The sequence below is a fragment of the Perna viridis genome, chromosome 11 (genome assembly GCF_037379345.1).
Source record: "Perna viridis isolate PV_CMFRI_1.1 ecotype Kerala chromosome 11, ASM3737934v1, whole genome shotgun sequence".
Taxonomy (NCBI): domain Eukaryota; kingdom Metazoa; phylum Mollusca; class Bivalvia; order Mytilida; family Mytilidae; genus Perna; species Perna viridis.
In genome coordinates, this window is record NC_142455.1 from 8,289,084 (window position 1) to 8,302,919 (window position 13,836).

At 31.5% G+C, this 13,836-nt stretch overlaps 1 long non-coding RNA gene across 1 annotated transcript; it reads right to left on the reverse strand.

The window, feature by feature from the left end:
- Positions 1-3,912: 3,912 nt before the first annotated feature.
- Positions 3,913-7,985, reverse strand: LOC148602851 (uncharacterized). Its single transcript, XR_015916854.1, has 3 exons — positions 7,902-7,985; positions 5,556-5,650; positions 3,913-4,206 (listed from the first exon to the last, which is right to left on the reverse strand). It is a non-coding gene; the product is annotated as an uncharacterized LOC148602851 (long non-coding RNA).
- Positions 7,986-13,836: the final 5,851 nt, after the last annotated feature.

Below are 13,836 nucleotides of genomic sequence, written 5' to 3' on the forward strand. Positions count from 1 at the left end.
ATCAATTGTTGAGTAGTTTTCTCGGAATCCGTTTTGGGTTTCTTTGAACAGTGATGTTTGCTCAGCAAAATTCTTGAGGCGCTCATTTAATACGGCTGTAAAAATTTTCCAAAACAGCTAACAATGGTTATTGGTCTATAGTTTTTGTAAATATTCTTGTAAATCGGTTTTATAGTTCCTTGAGTCCATTTCGAAGGACTTTTTCCGGTTTCGAATATCACATTGAATATTTTTACGTACATGTCTATTAGGATATGGGACGATGATTTTAGATATTCGTTGATCAGTCCGTCTTCTGCACAAGCTTTATCATTTTTTCAAATTTTTGAATGCCTTTAATATTTCATCTTTTGTTATTTCACAGTTTAACATCTTATTAATTTCCTGTCCACTGTATCGTGTATTCGTATCAATTTCGTGTGCTTCGTCATCTTCGGGTGGTGCTCTGTAAAGTTCTTTGAAATAAGTGACCAGTTTTCCGAAGTCGATCTTAAGATTGGTTTGTAATTTTCTTTGTGTTTAGGATTCGCCAGAATTATTTGGAATCATTTTGTTTTAAGTTATCAATTTTGTTTCTAATTTCTCTTCTGTGTTCCTTGTGTGCTTTATTTAAGATATTTTTATATTCTTTCTCGACATCTTTAGTTATTTGTCAATGAAATGGTGACATGTTTTTCTCTCGTTTTTCAGCTTATGGAATTTTGCCCTTTCTACTTTGCAATCATTGTCTACACTTTCTTGCGTTACTTCTATGACATCGCCCATTTCAGAATTTATAATTTCTATTTCTGTTAAATTCAGATGCTCTAAATAAAGGTTTGATTTTCCCATTTTTCCATTTTCTTAGGGACTTGACATTTTGCTGGTTAACTAGGATCTCGTCGTTTTGGCAGTCGGTTTCCCCAGTTTGTTTCAACAAAATATCTAATGCCGAATGGATATCTGAGTAGAGACATGAAAATTCTAGTACTGTCAAATCTATGAAGTTTTTGATAAGGTCTTCGTTGCATAAACAGTAGTCAGCTACACTAAAATTACGGCATGTAAACTTTCCGCGTTTAAGTCGCCCGGTGTTGTGCTATTCATTATAAAGAAGTTATTTCCATGACAAAATTCTAATAATTGGTTTCCGAATCTATATCTAATGTTATCCCTACTATTTCTTTTGCGATTAAATCCAAATTTTTCTAAAGTGCAGATGGCATTAATTGACATATTTTCCATTTCTAATACATTGAAATCACTATCAGGGATATAGATAAAATCCTGTTCTGAACCGGTCCTTGTATTAAAATCACCAGTAAATAAAGACTTTGAAAATTTGTTGGACAGCTCAAAGTATTCCATATCTATTTCATTAATTGCATCAGGCGAAGAGTAAGAAGTATATTCTGGAGGAACATAAACAACTCCCAAGAGTATATCGTCTTTTGGACTAATTTTGTTCGTTATTTTACACCATAAGACATGTTTGCATTCTGTTTTAATATATTCAATAGTTTCCTTAACATTTGTTTTGTATGCTATAGCCAAACCTCCTGATCTTCTCTTGCCAATATTTGATCTGTTTTTGAAAATAAATTCGTATCCTTTGTAAATCAATACTATCGATATCATCAAGTTTTGTTTCTGCAAAGCCAGCAATTTAATTTTGTTTGATTAATTCAGGGTATTTAAGTTTTGATATTATTCCACAACAATTAATGTACATACGTTTTAAATAATTAGAATAAGTGTTTAAAATGTTCGAGGAATCTCTCGACCTGTCCTACATATGTGTAGTGACATTTTCTTCATTTATAGGTTCGTTTGGGTCAGTTTCACGGCGAGTTCTTTTGAACCGACGTTCTGCTACGATCTTGTTTTCAACTTCTTGTGTTTGATTTTCACGGATCAGGATATCTCGGTATTCATTGCTTTTAGTTTCAGATGGTTCGTACTGTTTTCCGTTTATATATAATTTGTCTCTCACCATTTTAACTTTCTTACCTTCGCTCTTAGCTTTGCTCATGACCGGGTATAGTAATTTCCGTCTTTTCTCGATTTCGAGGGGAAATTGTTCACTAATTCCATAGCGCTTTCCCTTCAACTTATTTGCGTTGTTCAGAACTTCTTCTAATTCGTAATGGTGGATAAATTTTGCTACTATCGGGCGTACGCTGTTTTGTCCTGGCTTTCCAAATCCAAACCTATGGACATTGCCTAGATTTACTCTGTATGGTATTCCTAGCTTGTTTGAGATAAAGTTCTGCACTTTCAGTTGACATATATCATCGCGCTGAAATGCTAAACCAGAGAAAATCAGGTTGTCTTTCATACTTCTACACTTAAGATCTAGCACTTCTGTCTGTAGTTCTTTAATAAAATTCGTGGTTTGTATTCCCTGTCCTTTCTCTATTGTGTCAATTTTTCCTTTTATTTCGGCTATCTGTTCCGCATTTGTTGAATATTTGCCAAAGGTATGAATCGACTATTTGTCCCATTTGTTCGAAGTCATCCTCTACTTGCTTATTTTTCTCTTGTAATTCTTATATTAAGTCTTCGTTTTTTTGAACACGCGTTGTTAGATTTGATAGGTTTTCACTTATTTGGGTGATTTTCTGCACTTTCCGTTCGATGTTCTCCATGCTTGTTGATAAACCATGGATCATTGTCTTTATTTCCAGGAGAATTATTCTTGAGCCTTTAGTTCCAATCTCTAGTTGTAGATCATCATCAGTTTGTAGAGGAGTTGTCGCCATTTTGACGTTACTATGGTATTGAATTGTTATCGTGCTTTGTGACGTCCTGGCTTTAGAAGTTTCTATCGCATATCAAATATTAAATTTAAACGTTCTAGGTAAATTATCGTCTATTTAGCCACAAGGAAACCAGCACCGACGAAATTTGAAACTCTTCAGGAGGTTTTTATGCTAATTTCTAAAGGTCTGTCTGCAGCGGTTAGTAGGAGGGGAAAGGAACGTCTGTCACCGCGTGCATCTTGCTTTATTTTAGGCAGATATACCAGAAATTGTAAAAACAACCTTGGTCTATCTCATTATTGATATTACGTATGTAAAGATAATAACGCATATTTAGAAGTTTGTTGAAAGCGCTTCGATTTTGTCTTTTTTCCTATGAAGCCCTAACTATATTTAGACAGGTAGTTAAGTATATGTGTGTTTCTTTTTTTTTTTTCTTTTGCTTCTGTACACATGGTATTGATCTGGTGGAGAAAAAAATCGGGAATTATTAATGTGCTCTGTTTTTCTTGGGTGTATCTGGCTACATTTAATCCATCGGAGTACCTTTTGCTTCTTTAAATATACGTCTATCTAAATTGACGAACAAATTGAATTTGATGTTTAATTCAGATTTGTTTTGCAATGAAAAATATATCGACGCGCATAATTTTCCAATCTCTCTTAAAAACCCGACAAACATGTGTTCAGCCGTTTTAATAGCTACACCTTTAGATTGTCATAGTAAAAGTTAGTAGAACTGTAGTTAATTCGAATTGTATGAAGTTCTTGTTAACTCTAATGATTCATCAAATCTGATTGGTTCCTTTCTTGGAATTACAAGTGGGGATAAATGAAGTACCTTGTGTACTTTAAAGACTCATCGGATGCTTGGGTTTGTTATATATTCTGTATGACGAATACCTAGTGTATGAGTCAAGTATGCTCTAGTTAGGTTATGACTAGTTTATCAGGTTATTTTTAAAGTAATTTTTTGCTGTATTTCATTATGTCTTTCTTCGTCTAACGATATTTGAATTTTTGAAACTGTAAAAAATATTTTTGTGTGTGTGCTTCCTTTGCCATTCGTTTAAACGGTGCTAAAAATACTGACGGATAGACAGACATCCATTTGGAGGAAAATCACTATATCATTTTGTTGTCATTCTACGTTTCTTCCTCAAGTGTAGAAAATTATAAAATATTCTTCATAATGATTTTGTTGACAACAAAGTTAAATATGATATTTATTTATTTTAAGACATTTATTTAAAAAAAATAAAAAAACGTACATAAATGTAAATTATAAATATAAAAAATTGTATAAATAAATGAATAGAAAAATAAACATTTGTTTTAACTGTTGTGGACGTCAGGCAACACCAACTTAACGTTGTATGGTAATCTGCTAATCACTTCAGGTAATCATTCAATATATCTTTTATGAACACCTTTCATTTAATCTTTCGATTTCTGCGACAAGACACTACAATCAATAACAATTACTTTATTAATGAAAGAAGTAAATCTTATACATTTCTCACGAGGTAATGACAGCATTCCTTACTCGGGCAGGGATGTAGATTTTTACGCCAAAAAGAATTATCATACCAACGTTTGTGCGCATTTTGGCTTTTATAATTTTTCCCGTTAAAAGTCGGCCATCTTGAATAGCATATTATATTATGCATCACGGAAAACTAACTTCTGTGAGTTTTGTTGATTTTGATCAATTTTTCAGTATTAGTCTTGGCGATCTGCTTAAACAAGTATATTGTAGATTCTTATATAACGTCTTCATATCGTCAAACAGTATATGTCGGTACAACCCCACCTTTAGTACCTTTGCACTGTCTCTTTTATTCGCTGTCGCTTCGAGACACAGCACCCATTTATAAACGTTTACGCGATGAATTAACAGCTGAGAGGAGACTATCTAATTGAAATTAATTATATAAATACACACATTTAACACATACGATGGCATAGATATACAAATTTAATCCAACTTCCATACGGGGGAATTTAAACGGAACAGCCATTATTTTGGCAACGCCTAGGGAGATTTTGTCACAAACATTACCGTCTTTGTCATATTAGAAAAGAAAGAATTCCTTCCGGGGATAGATTTGTTCTTATTGTAACATAGATTTGGCATTTATATTCTCATTTAAGAGCTCGCTATCACTCGGTGTTAAATAATCGAATATAAATGCCGTACCCTTGTTAAAATGAGCACAAATCTACCCCTCCACGAATTATTTCTTAATCATACCTTTTTCGTGCAGCATTATTTTTATTATCTTGCAAAATCATACAGAATTATACAGATGTGCTTCCAAGTCAATGTAAGTGTTTGTCAATGCATAAAAATAGTGCGTTTGGCGCAAAATTCTGTATGGTAAATTTCCAAACATTTATTGTAGAAAATCTTTTTCCATAATGGAAAAAGTCCCTACATAATCCATATTTATGTTGTAAAAATGCCTTTACGAAGACTTACTAATCTAGAAATCACGTACAGTGACTTATGATATTTACTTTAAAATTTTACTTTAAGAAACATCCTATCTCATAAGAAGAAAACTGACCAACCCCATTTTCTTCTTAAACAGCCCATGTTAAAGACCCATAGAATTATATATAACTGTTGAAAAGTGACAAAATCATGTACTTTGTGCCCTGGAAAATAAAGCAATTCAATTAGCCTATCCGTGTATGTGTTTATATAGCCAGTTACGAATGACAAATAATAAAAAAGGACTTGAACTTAATTATTTAAATGTTTTTAAAGATAATAACTTTTTTATATATTTTTTTTTATTATACACTTACGTCTATACGTTGGTTTCTTCTTTTTATTGCTCCTGATCTTCTTTGTGATTGTTTGATTCTCTCCTGAAGGTTCGTTAACTTAATCAGGCGATCATCTATAAATGGAAATATCAAGTGTACTTACATGTTAGAGTCATTTTAAGAACAAATACATTGCGATTTTCGTAAATTATGAAAGTTTCACTTCATTTATTTTGGGGTATTTTGCAGCTTGCTTTATGATATGGGTTCTGTTCATCATTGAAAAGCATGTGGTTACCAGTGGAAGAGTTTTTAGTTTTGTTTTTTTTTTTAATTGTTTAAATTGTTTTATTTACAATCTAAGGATTGAGTATCCAATGTTTCACTGACAAATTTTTCATATTTTTACGAACTGTTCATAACATCTATAAGTGTCTGGTTTGGAAAATATCCACAATTGAGAAATAGTCTCACTCCACTATTATGTTAACATGGTTATAAATACTGTAAACGGTTGCGGTATGGCGGTTTATTTTTGGTGTGTAAAATCTTGATATTTGAAACAAAAATGCATTTAAACAATGTTTGCGTTTCTAATTCTCGCGGAAGCTAATTTGTGCAATTAGTACTGAATTTCAGAGTAAATAAATTGTTTTAGGCGTTTTTGAAACAGACCCCTAAAATGCGTCAAAATTATACTTTGCAAAATCGCCCGCCAAGCAGTATTTCATTTGTACTGGTTTATATTCTACCGGTCAAGGTAGTTAATTTTGGAACCCATCGGTTCTTTTCCATACCTCACTATTTATTTTCCTTGCAGATTCAAAGAAATATTGTTCCACAATTTTTCTTTGGTTTATTTTAATAGAAATTACCTATAAATACTTGTTTCACTAAAAGTATAATATTGGAATTCTATCCGATTTGTTCTGTTTCTTTGTTATTAAGAATTGAAAGACGGAATTGAATTATCAAAATCTCATATTTATCTTTTTGACCTCAAATGCAATTCCACATAATACACAATAAATGCATAAAACGCAGTCGTTTTAACACCTCATTAGATTTTAAAATGTTCAAGCTAAGATTTAAATCCTATATACAATAATTATAAGTTAAAGAGACTTTTATTGAACTGTTAGGACATTTTCCTTATATCGTCTCACATTTCTTTCTTTTATTCTTTTTAATATATTTGTCCTATGTTGTTTGAGGTCGATACGAACTCCCTGTTAATAAACATTTTTAATTACGTTGATTGAATGGTAGCAAGTACTCCATTTTTTTAAATTATTGTGTATTTTGATGTATTTTCAGATACCCTTGCATTCAATTCTGAAGATTCTCTTTGTTTCTTGCTTCGTGTGCTCAGTGCCTTACCTTTGTTTGGTATGATATAAAAAAAAATATAAGTGATGGAAAGTCAGTCAGCTACAGGTAATTAACTTCACTATCTAAAAATCAGGTAAAATATGTACAAAATGTGGCACATAAAGACACATATTTTTGCATTGCTGAGTATGTATGCTTCATAGCCTCCAGAAATATCAATACAAAATGTTTGTAAAATTTGCCTTTTTTAAGACATTGATAAGTTAAATTTTGTTGAAATACAATACGGAAAATTACCTTTTCCCTATATAAGCAGTAAAAACTATATACGGCCAAGATACTTCAGGGTAAATTTTAATAGCGTTTCAGTTACTTCTTGCTTATTTCATATATTTGAGGCAAAGAAAATTAAATTAAGGAAATTTATGTGCCACCAATTGCCTCATTCTTACACAAAATGCTACTTTGATATTTAACATGTTTAAGAAACAATTGATGAGCAGAAAACACGAAACGTGGAGATTAAGAGTTTAAGTGTAAAATGAATGACCGAATACTGGGTAAACGGTAAGCTGTTACCCCTTTAATAGAATAGAAGTTGACAGGAAGTACTAATGCATTCGAAATACTCTAAATAAACATAAAAGGATCTTAAACTACTATATCAGAAGAAAACAAAATGAAGTTGTCTTTCAAAATGCAAGATCAAATTTTTGGTAATTAAAAAAAGATATTTTATGAAAATAGTTATAAACAAATATCTAACCCATTAAGTTCCTCGGATAATTTTGGCAGATATATTTGCCGTTTTAAATTTCAGACCTTATGATGCTGAGAACTCTACTTAATAAAATAAAAAGTACCAGAACACCATTATTAAACTCCTTTATCAATGATATTTCCCGACATAACTGTAATTAGACAGCAATGTTTTTTTTTTAACTAATCATTCATTTTTTTGGGCAAAGTATTATTTTTGTTTGTTCAACGGTAGAGTATCCTCGTATTATTTGCCGTAGAATAACGCAATTTATTAAATGTAGCAAAACTTACCGCAAGCAATCTCAATATCTTTCTCAAAAGAATAGGCCACATGGCATACTGTGAGATAGAGAAACAAATAAGTTAGCATTGAATTCTTGGAAGGCATTTTCAGACTGTAGTGAAATTTGTTTGACTCTCTCCATTATATACAGGACTAGCAGCCTACAATTTTCTTTGTCTAAACATTCCACAAACATAAGTATATCTAGTTACCATATCGCTTTGGTAGTGATTCAGCAAACTGTGTCTACTATGCATAGTAAAGTTATGAAAATCAGCTCCGGATATTCCGAACCACAATTAGTAGGAGTCGGAACTAACTTTTAAAATACATCAATTTGTTTTTCTACACGTATTTAAATTTTTACAATTTGCGAAAAATTTATACTTTAAACATCTTTTTGTTGATTAAATTGCACACTTAACCACAATTACGTGGATTATGTGATTTTACTATAGAGTGATATTATTTAATACATATGATTTGTTATTATAAACTCAAGAAAAACCGGTCTTACTTCAATAGCGGTCCTTTTTTAATAGATGTTAGGGAACAAATATTCATAATGTTAGTATATTGATAATTGGTTATATATATGAATTAGATGAACGACTCTATTCGCTACACTGCTCCATCTAACGATGTAAGAACTGTCAAATTTGCAACATGTTGTATACAATGAAAATGATAAAAAATCGTATAATAAATTATGTAAGATTTATTGTGTAAACTAACTGTATAGAAATTGGTTATCGGAAATAATATCAAAATAGTAACATTTAAATCAAAAATAGATACAAAAATATAAATAGAAGATTCCAGTGTAAGAATCAAAGTACGAACTTTCTCTATTTCAATGAATACTTCGCACTACTTTTAAGACAGTCAGGCTAGAAATACTACAAAATACACAAGATATTGCATTTTCTATCATGTTTTAATCTTACCCTACCGGTACACCTGGTCCGTGATTCCAGGTTTTTAGTGGAGTCCCAGTTGCTCATTTGCCTTTGTTACTGTGTATGTATGATTTAGTTACTTTACGTTCTTTGTTGTGTATGTCTGTTTTCCATGTCTTGTTTTTGTCCCGGGTTTACATTCTTTTTATTACCACTAAAACCTTGGTTCCCTTGATTACTCATTGACCTGCATATTTTAGGATTTTTCTCCCATGTCGCACTGTAAATTCCGGTACAATACACAAAAAACGTTATATTACTTTAACGACCTGTACACGTTTTAAGAAAATATGATCCATAGTTTCAGAGGAATGGGACTTTTTAATATTTCAATGATTTTTGTAACATGTCATATTGGACGACAGGTGTTCATGGAGCACCTGTTTACTTTGTTCACGCATTTTCGATTGAATTAATATAATGTTATGTATATCAAAGTTTACCAATGTTTTTTATACATTTGGAATGATGCTAATTTTTTTTTAAACTGTCGAGTTGCTCATAAAATGTCACGTCCAGATTAGACGAATGTTAACAGGAATGGGACATACATGGGATTTGCGCATGACAAAAAGGGTGCTGGGTTATGGGAAATGGGATAGAATAAGAAGTTTAAGTGGGGAAAATATAATAAAATATCGCTTACGTTTTGCTGCATAAAAATTAAAATTCACAATGTGCCAAGGCGTTAGAAAATCGGTATTGTTAATTCAACAAAAAGTTGAAGCAGAATAACAGCGTAGTATTTATCGTCTGATATATTGATGAAGATTGATAGGGAGTAATGCATATCCGTTGTAGTTATTGTAAGGCCTAGTCATTAATCAAGTAATAAAAAGTAGGCAAAATGGAAAAATTCAGAAACATGCACGGAAAATACAACCGATCTGACAATATAATTTTACTCAAGGATGATTTCCATATTTTGAAAAGATTTTAATCGTCGGGGAATGGTGGTTAATGGTGATTTGTACCATTCTCTTTCCACTGCCTCTTTATATTCTTAAGTGTAGGTGTGTGTAAGAAACATGCAAAATGGGAAAAATCAGAATCATGCATGTCAAAACCCCAAAGACCTCACAATAAAATATTACTCAATGATGCTTTCTCTATTTGAAAAGACCATTTTGTGTTTTCTGCATCGTTGGATTTGCTAAGAAATTTGTCAATAGATTGTTAGAAGAATGACGTTTTTGACAGAGTTATCTACTCTTGCATGTTCATGTTCAATGCATGTCAATGAAATTATAACTCAATGGTCCAGTACGATATGGAAAATATTGTATGTTTTCCTAATTCTAATGGTGCAAATAGTCAAAATACACTATCAAAATGATGGGTTTCTTTCTATCATATTTCATCTACTGCCAGTTTCTTACAGGGACTGATACTTATAAACCCTCGTGATCGGCACTTGACACAGTAGGCATAGATATATTTTCATCAAATTATATACTGGCGAGTATTATTTGTTATATGTCTTCTTTCCGACTTTTCAAGAACAAAAGAATTAACTTGTAATTTTTCAAAATATTCATTTCTTTACAACTTTTTGCCATGTCATCACTGATGATTTTAACATTATTCAAAATGGAAATCTCTGAAAAGAAAACCCAACAAATAAACCAGTACCTTAATTTTAATAATAAAGCAGTGACCTAACTCACTAATCCTAGCTAAGCAAAAGTCCCTTATGGCCCCATTAAATGTTCTTTCAATCGGGAAGTCTGAGGATTAACTTATGTGTATTGGGTTGCAAAACTACATAAAAACATATAAGCAAAGGTACACAGCAAGATCATATACTTGTTCAACAAAAGGGGCTGTCTATACAGCTCACCATTTTTTTTCAGCAATTGAGGAAGGACAACGAGAATATTGTAAAACTGTTTACTCGCCGCACGATAAATTGAAAACACGTCTCAGAGAAATCATCCACAAACTATTGAACTGCAAGAATGGTAATTCGCAACAATTTATTGCTGAAAGCTTCGATCCTACATATTTAATCTAAAATTGCTACACCGAGCAACAAATAATTAGTATTCTAGAGTTTGTCCTCAAACACTTTGGATGGACAATTATTTATCAAAGTATCGGCATTCCATTAGGCACAATTTGTGCTTCATAGCTAACTTGTTGTTTTATTTCTTTGAATCGGAGTTGGCTCAAACTCTTGTGGAAGACAACAGGTAAAGTAGACACGATCAATATAACATATCGATATATTGAAAAAAAGCTACATTTGGAGAATGGTTTCTGCTTATTTATCCACCAGAACTAGAAATTAAAGAGGCTACTGACACAACATCCTCTGAGTCATTTTATACTTTCACCTCAAAATTGACCACAGTAGTCATTTCGTAAACAATATAGGACATATGAGACGATTTTGATTTTAATATTATGAATTTCCCTTTCTTGTGCAGTATTATACAAGCTTTCCCTGCATACAGTTTTTATGTTTCTCTGTTGTTAAGGTTTGTCAGAGTTAGCAACGATTATTTTGACATCTTACGACACCACCGTTGACTAACGGACAGGCTTTTGGAACAAGATTATAAGAAAATACTTCTCTTACGACGTCTAAAAATGTTTTATTGTCAATATCTATATCTTTTTGAAAAATATTCTGTTTCTAACAAAACAATATTAGATGATAAATGTTCATAATATCAACACATTAATAATTGGTAGTATTTACTTATATATTATTATTATTCATCTTGCGCTTGACGCACTTTCCACACAAAGTTCAAGACTAATTGAAACTCGTGGCTAGGATTCACATCATATTTATTGTAATTAGTTATTTTTTCTTCAACTATTCATTGCTCATATCTTCTGTACTGTTTTGATGCTACTGATTTGGATTGAAATATACCGGAAATAATTAACCGTAATGGAATCGGGAGGTTTAGTGCGCTATAAAATTTGATTCAACTCATCTTTCATAATCAAATGCCTGTACCAAGTCAGGAACATTGCGGTTGTTTTGTAACCTCCTTGTTTTACCCAGATGTATTGCAATTTGCTTTACGGACTTTCTTTTTCTGCTAATCCTTTGAACTACTGCCCAGATTTTATCAGTTCATTAATTTTGTTTTTGTTCTTCATTTGATACAATTTCAGAGAGAGCAAGTTAAATTATAATAATATATATAAATGAAATCTAGAATGTGATTTTTGTTAAAAGATCAAATCAATATTTGGTATATCAGAGTTGTTTTAAATATCATTTGTCAAAACAATATAATAAAAATTCCGAACAGATAAAAAAAAGGCCTGTATGCAGTTAATAATGCAATATACATTAATATTTATACCAGTCCTTTTTTAACTGAAAACTTGTTATAGAGTCGTATTTGCGGATTTGTGGTACCATTTCTACAATATATTCTAAATTACACAATAAATTTTATTATATCTAATTATCATGCATCTACCAAAAATGATAGTAAGTATAGTATAGTTTGCTCAACATTAAACGGCGACACAACAATTGTTTGACCAAATGTTTGAATAACCAATGTAAATCTATATCGTTATATGGGACAGTGAATAAATCTATGAGACCAGGATAAGGACAAAAATTATAAAAAGAGCATGATTCCGTGATGCCGGCTATACAATGGAAATTTACAAGCACAGAAAAGGTCATGAAATGACCAAAATAACACATACATAGAGACAAAACAAAATGACAAACCTGTCTTACGAAAGCGGACACGCACAACAATAAATATAAAATAGCCAATACAGCATGTACAGAAAAAAACTGAAGTAGAAAGCAAACCATACCCCACTTAACACTGAAACCATGGAACAGGCGCAAAGATAAGGAAACGTCTGGTGCGATTCTAGAAAGTCGGTAATCGATATGTTATGTAATATTTTCATATTTACACGTAGTTTTATGTACACGTTAATAAATTACTTCTCTTCTTAACCAACTCCAAATATATAATTGGTCCTATTTCACAGTATTGGTATTTCTTTGGTGTTTTCTATTGAATATGATGGTATTTTCTATTTAAAATATTGGTGGATATCGATGTATGTTAAAAGATTTGTCTCAAAGTCTTATCTTATACATGTAGAAGAATAACTAACATGAATAAAAATTGTCATAAACCGTGATATTTGCTAGTTGATATTTTCATGATTAATTTTATTATATAAGTCCATCGTCTTTATTTCAAGCATGGCAAATTATAATGTTTCAAACAAGAATGCTGGAAGTACAGGTATCCATGAACCATTCATCGAAGGTTTTAGTAGAGTACTTTTTTAGTTTCTATGTGTAGTTTTGGTGAGTATGTGACATTAATGATGTTTGTCTATTTTGTTTGTCTAGCCTTTGGTCTTGAATATTCTCATACTGTTGTATAAGAGACTGAAACTCGTTGTAAAATGAAAGGGATATTTTTACCATCATTGACACACGATAACTCAAATACATCAAGTGACGATCAGAAGGCTCTAGCAAATTTCATTTCTAAAAAAATTGACCACAATATGAATGAAATCATTTATGTCATGAAAACTTGTTACATGAAAATTAGTACTACCATAGATAGATAATTTGTATAGTGCTACCGATATAACTATGATTAAAGAACTTCCTACATTCTTGGTCTACTTTCCTTAACATTATATATATATCATTTAGTTTAACCACATGCTTTATTTTTAGATCGTGGTCTGCCTGCCTTATAATCTCAAATTACATAATAGGATGATAATAAATATCGTTTATGATAGCTTACCCACTCTTCTTTACATTATAAAAAACAACTAAATTAAGTCATTAAGAAGAAGAAGTGATTGATAAAAACATCATTGTTACTATAAATATGTGAATTTCAAATTAAAACGATTAGCGTGTTGATTTTCCGTTGATGTTAATGAATTGTATGAACTTTTCGACCTTAAAACTATGATCAGGTCCACTTTTCAACAATTTAATGAGGTAACTTCTTTG